Source organism: Phasianus colchicus, chromosome 3, assembly GCF_987193195.1.
Source record: "Phasianus colchicus chromosome 3, bPhaCol1.hap1.1, whole genome shotgun sequence".
NCBI classification, from domain to species: Eukaryota; Metazoa; Chordata; class Aves; order Galliformes; family Phasianidae; genus Phasianus; species Phasianus colchicus.
In genome coordinates, this window is record NC_143438.1 from 56,063,219 (window position 1) to 56,069,906 (window position 6,688).

At 37.4% G+C, this 6,688-nt stretch overlaps 1 long non-coding RNA gene across 2 annotated transcripts; it reads right to left on the reverse strand.

Annotated features, from left to right (window-relative positions):
* Window positions 1-396: 396 nt before the first annotated feature.
* On the reverse strand, window positions 397-5,326 carry LOC116242270 (uncharacterized). Of its 2 annotated transcripts, none has more exons than XR_004169705.2 (3): window positions 5,274-5,326; window positions 1,748-1,878; window positions 397-767 (listed from the first exon to the last, which is right to left on the reverse strand). It is a non-coding gene; the product is annotated as an uncharacterized LOC116242270 (long non-coding RNA). The 2 variants fall into 2 exon arrangements; XR_004169704.2 differs by having other exon boundaries at window positions 5,270-5,320.
* Between the last annotated feature and the right edge of the window lie 1,362 nt (window positions 5,327-6,688).

A 6,688-nucleotide genomic window follows, 5' to 3' on the forward strand; every position in this document is an offset into this window, starting at 1 on the left:
CATATGGTGTAATGTTATCCTGAGTCTGAATTCTACACTGACAGTAGAGTTTTTGCTTAAACTCTGGGGTATTTATGAAAGACACAGCTTTTGAGTAGAGTGAGCCTATGCTAGTAAGAGATCTGCTTTTAAGTTCTTGTCTTGTAGTTTTTCATCAATGTTCCATTGTGTATGTAAGGAAAGAAAACTTAATATTTGCCTTAATGACAGTCTCACCATAAAAGACTTGGAAAGCTAGATTAAAATAGGTACTTCATTTATGAATTAACATACAGCAAATCTCTGTAGTCTCTCTCTTAAGATATTTCCATTGGCAAATTCCTGTTACCAGCAGTAAAGCAAGTGATAATAGGTGAGTAAAAGTAGATTCCTGTGAGCCTCTGCGGAGGAGCAAAATAAAACCAGTCAGTAGTTAAAAAAAAGCAGCCAACAAAGTGGCAAAACATTCATGTGTCAAAGGGAAGAAAAGAAATAAACTGTTCACAAAAAAAAATTGTGAAGTTACATAAGTGCATAGAAATGGACTCCAGAGCACTGCATTTTTGATGGTTGGAATAGCCTACCAGTCCTAGTATAGAAATCTTGATGCCTTCTGTCAACTGGAGAAAATACGTTTTCAGAAGCATATGTTTCATTAACAATCTTTGTTGCAAACATACAATTGACACCAAAAAACAAAATGTACTTCAGAAGTTTGATGGCAGAGAATTGGCCAGGTCCAATGTCAGAACACTTGCTCTGAAATTCAGGCAGATGATGGATTTAGCCTGCAAAGGAGAAACTGGAGGTATGATTTCTGGTCTTATCAAAAAGTGATAGTCTTACATCCAAAACATACCACAACAATATTGAAATTTTAATAGAAAATACTGCAAATTTACAAGGGTTCCTTAAAATTTATCTGTTTGTTTAATTATTTTTAAAAGCTTCATTTTTTGGTGATGTCTCATACTTGTTTACTTTTCCTTAACAGAACTAATCACCAATTACAACTTCCAACAGTTACAAAAATGGGTGTGGTGGGTGCTCTTTATTCATTTTCACCAGATAGAGAAATCTATCAGGAAAGGAAGTACCCTTGGAGCACGTACAGCTCACAGAGCCTGAAAAGTCAAAAAAGACCAAAGCATTCTTGCATATTCACAGTACAGACACAATTTTTTGTAGTGCAAAAACAAAACTGAAAGCACATTCCATATGGGGGGGGGAAAAAAAAAAAAAAAAGAGGAAAAACAAGTTTCTATAGACTTCTCGAGTCCTTCATTAGACAGAAAAGGGACAAAGTTTGTCAAAATGTAGAAGTGTATTTCCTGTGTATTATTTGAATTCTGTAACAAAATTCTGCCTTTCCTAGAAGGAAATGAGTAAAAAGGTTATCCTGGTATCTTCAGATTCAGAAATAGAATTTGGATACCACATTTTAGCATGAGGTATATTCATAAAGCCTGTTTTAGTAGATATAGTAAAAGAATTCGAACCAAAAATGATCTCAAGTATTCAGGAGGAAATAAGATGGGCTATTTTACAAAAATACAAATAGTTCTTGAGAACTTGTTGGAATCATGAAAATTCTTTATTTTCAACCTGCCCATCCTGGTAGACATTCTACCTGGGTGAATGAACACATGGCTTTTTCATTAGCAGTTAGTCTTATGAAATAGTTCCCTCTAAACCTTTCATACCAATGAAAAACTGAAAACATTAACAATTACATGGAATGTCAAACTGAAATTGAAATCAAGTTTACCAAGAAAAGGTGGCAAGGGGATGTGAGGAGCACCAACCCCACAGTGTGGGGTCTGTGAGCCTAGGTGTTAGACCAAGCAGAACCCACTTCTGTTGTTTGACATCGGGCACCATCACGTTCAAGGGGGCATCCTAAAAAGGACACACACCAGGTTTCAGCACATCAAAATATGACATCTGCTTTATCTGTCAGCACAGCTTTTCTGAAGGGCTACTTCACTTTCTGCATATTACACTTTCATAATAGCAGGGGTAATCCTTGGAGACTCTATAGAAGATAAAGGGCTCTCATGAAATGGTTAAAACTTTCACTTAACACCAAAGGTTTCAAAGATGTCTGCCTACATGCTTCAGGGATTTCTACTAACACTTCACTGAAAATGGGGAAGAAAAATAAAAGATCTTTTTGCTGTCATTTTCTACTGCTTGTTCTTGAATCCCTTCCACTGTTGTTAGTTTCTTTTTTCCCCCTGATGGACAGCCCAGACACAATCCAGCAAAATGAATATCACCAGCATCTCTGTGGGTCATTACCTTGACGAGCTAATGCCCGAAGACTACAAAGCACAAGTTGCTTGCTGCTTAGATTCAACACTTAACTTTGGCAAATAAATACAATTGAAATGCCTAGCTTTTTTTTTAATTTATTTTTTGCCAACAATGTTGTTTTTAAGAAATAAGTGGAGGACATTCAAAGAAACATTTCACACATCTAAGTGCAGAAGGAAAATAGTGCTGTGAATTCGATCTCAGAGAAGCAGGTAAATGTTTAGATCAAGAATAAGATCGGATTTCTGCTTGACATTGCTTTTTTTTTTGGCTTGTTTAGCCATCCCTTCAGCTCAGTACATTGCCCGTGGGGACTTTCTTGATTAGTAATCTCTTCCCAGTACACTGTCTAGAGAATTTATATCCTCTTTTTAGTTAGGCAAATTCTGCTGTAAATGCTACTTAAGTAATTCCTACAGAAAAATACTGATGTTTGTTTCTGGGCTTGAGTTTTAAGTGTAATTCCTATCACCTTGGTGTTATGATTCTGCAACTGGAAGAGGAAAAAGGAAATTCCTTAACTGTATGTTCACTGCGGCAAACATTTGTTCTTCTGCTGATAACAGCAGAATTAAGGTAGATTTTCTTATTAACACAATGCTCAGTTTGCATTCAGTATGAATTCATGTAGTGGCAAGGGACAGAACGTATTAAAAGCATCCTTAATACGTTTGTTCTTCACAGCAGTGATAAACTACTTTGTTCCTCATCAAACTGTTGTGCCTTGTGGTCTTCATATGAGTGCAGAAGTGATGAAGTCTGCTTTGCCAGAATTTGTCATACTTGTATTCTACTCTATACAAAATACCAACTCAGAATACCGGGCAAGATTAATTCAAGTTTGTTTCACATGTTTGAAGCTGTTTAGAGTGACTTCATCTGCCATTCTTGGTCTTTTATTTTCTCTACCAGAAGTAATGGATGAGTCTTTGTAAGGTCAGTACGAAGAGTATCAGCAGAGACTTGATTTCTCTCCTTGTCCCAGGATATTAGTCACTACCCCAATTAGCAGTACTACTACTGTGATACAGCATAATGAAATTTATGAGCCAATAATTACTAGAAATCAAACTCTGGTTTTATGTATTAAGAAAATCTGAGACCATGCAAAAATTGTTCTATATCATATTAAAGATGCGATTATTCTATTTGAAGGATGGACTACAGCCAATGCAAATCAATGTAACTACCTTAAATTTCTTAAATGATTCTCAATAAAGAACATATGAATGAGTGGAGTAATTTACTGATGACAGAATAGCAGTATCAGTTGTCTTTATAGTACAAAGAGCTGTTTGTGTCTGACAACACATTCCTACCATAGTATGACAACAAAAGCTGATTCCTTTCAGTTAAATGAACTGAGGATCAATTCTGAGATAACATTCCTGCACTCCTCTCTTTTCTCTGTCTTATTAAAATTTTCAGAAGCTGGAAGGTTCACAAGATATGGAAATGCACAAGCAGCCCATTTCAAACATTTGGTGTGCATTTCCCATGCACAAAACTGCTTAAGTCTGAGATAGACCAGCTACAAGCATAGTATGTAGGTTAGTAGTAAGGCACGCCTAAAGGAATGATACAGATGCTCAGGCAAGTATCACTCAAACTGAACAAGTATCACTTCTGTGATTGATATATTTAACTGATAAATCAACACTGCCAAAACATGTCACTTGTCAATGATTGGCAACAAGTAGTTAAGTCATACCTTAGCTGAAAGCAGCATTGAATCCATTTTCGGTAGTTCTAAGAAGCTCTAATTGCTTTCATTGACCTTATCAGTTTGACTGTGTGTAGCCATTTATTACTCTCCTGGGATAAAGCAGAAATTGTCTCTGCTTAAATTGATCATAGAATTACAGAATAACATAGATTAGAGGGGACTTCAGGAGACCAAAAAGTGGGACCCCTAGCCTACCTCTTACAGGATCCATTTTAGTGTTATACAACATTGCTCAAGGCCTTGTCCTGTCAACGCCTGAAGCCTTCAAGAATGGATTTCAAAATATCTTCAGTCAGTATGCCTCAGAGCTTAACCATTCTAGTTTTGATATTTATTTTAAACAGCCAAAATTTCCCCTGCTGTAGCTTGTTCTTTTTGTTTCTCATTGTATAGACCTTGCAGAGAAGCTTGAGTAAGTCTTTCATAGCCTACTTTTACACATGAAAGGGGTCTACAGAGCTTTTTTCCTCCACTATTAGTCTCCTCTTCTCCATGCTGAGCTAAGTCACCTTCTCTAGTCTCTCCTCATATTTTATACTACAGCCCCCTAACCACCTCAGAGCCTTTCTACTGAATGTCCTCCAGTTTCTTGATCTTTCTTTCACACTGGAAAGTAATAGGGCCCAGAAGGGGACACGATAGGTCAAACTCACTCTGAAATGCTTACTAGAAGGGAATCATCACTTCTCTTGACCTTTCAATAGACTCTTGCTGATGCACTTATGTCAGTAACGCAAGGGCACTGTAACCTCACCTAACTTGTTCTCAGCCAGAATCACAGGGTAGTTTCTCTAGTGCTGCTGCAGTCAGCCAGAGCCCAGCTTTTACTGCCACATGTGATTATTTCATCCCACAAGTTCAAACTCTCTTTTCACATTACTGACCTTCCCAAGACTTCTCCTAGCCTGTCCCTTAAGACTGACAGAGTTCCTCTGGCTGGCAGATGCTTCTGCCAGTGTATTGCCTGCTCCCTCCAATTTGGTATTGCCTGCAAGCTCACTCTATATATCCCATCATTCAGGTCATAAATGGAGATCCACTTTGTCTACTCCAAAATTCTGGGGGAAGGAATTTGTCACAAGCCACAACTGGGCTGCAAGCCAAAAACTATATTTTGAGCCTTCTAATCCAGTTAATTTTTCATCAGTCTTAACATACGCCTATCTACACACTCTCCCTCCAGCTCATCTATAAAGTTACCATAGCAGAGGACCAATCATATACAGAAAAATAAAGAGTAATACTCACCCACCTGGTGAAGGATGCTCTCTGGCCCTACAGCATCTCCTCTCAGGGAGCAGCCTGGGCTCAAAAAATACTCTCTCCTCAGTGGCTGGCCCTTATGTGAGCCCAGTGTGGCTCCACCCTGTGTCCACCCCTTCTGGTCACCTGGGGAGCACAGGTACAAACAATTTGCCTGTGCTTCTGGGCCATCCACACCCCTTCACCAGTTGCTCAATCACCAGTTCAAGCTATGACCTAACAGTTCCCTACACCAGTGTACCCTCTGCAGCTGTCCACACTGAAGGCTAGAAAAATAGTGATCTTCCTGCTTCCTAAAAATTGAATTTCCAGGTTACTTTTAAAACCACATAACTACTTTGCTCATTCTGTAGGATTTGCTGTCTGAAATTAAATATTCTTTCAGTACTGTGTAACCTGTATAATAGTTCTTGATAAGAAGTAGAAAAAAATATGAAAATCTTCCGCAGCCCTCCAGTGTTCTCAAATGAAGGTTTTAATTGTTATGATTGTATTGGTGATGGCAGAATTTGTAACATTCTAAATTGAAATTTTACAGCAGAAAAACAGATGAAAGATCTTTTGGAATTGCATAAGATTGCTGAAGAGAGAACCGTATCTTGTCCATTTCTAATCGGAAATAATTTCTATAGCAGAAAAGTACTTCAGCATTTATTTGTGTAAGAGCTTCTACATTTTTTAATAAGAAATATGTTGTCATAACAATGAGCTAACTAGTGACACATTCATATGTTTTCTGGGTGTCTACTGATATGTCCGGTGAGCTTGTGGGGATTGTATATCTTCAAGTTAGTAGAAGCAGAAAGGAAAACTAGCTTAGCTTCTTTTTCCATCTTTTACTTGGTGCCAGGATCTTGCTGGTGGTTTGAAATATGCAGTCTTAGAGACATTTCAATAATTGTATCAAACAGTAGGAAAAACAAAACCTACAGACAAGCTGCCAAAACTAAGCAAAGGAAAAATATTGTATCAAGCAACAGAAAACTAGGGCATTAAAAACATCTCATGGGGTTATTATTTGTTTCTGTAAATTTAGGGTGGAACAATATATATTCAACCATAATATTTGCCCAAAAACCTGCTTTGTAGAGAAACCAATGTCAACAATATTAACATCTGTTTTACTAAAGATATGGAAAGCAAACTATTGAGATGTCTTTTTTTCTCTTTTTCCTTTTTTTTTTTTTTTTTTTCCAGAAAAGAAGGTTGTGTATGAGAAGTGTGGGTAGAAGTAGAGTAAGGGAACAGATACCTGGGAAATTTTTGATAATTATGTGGAACATTTTATGTGATTTCCAAACGCTTAGATGAGGGGATCGTTTATGCTGGTTGCTTCTACTGGGATAAGAAATGATGAAGCAATTTGCACTTGTAACTTTCACAATAACATCTTATTAAATAGCT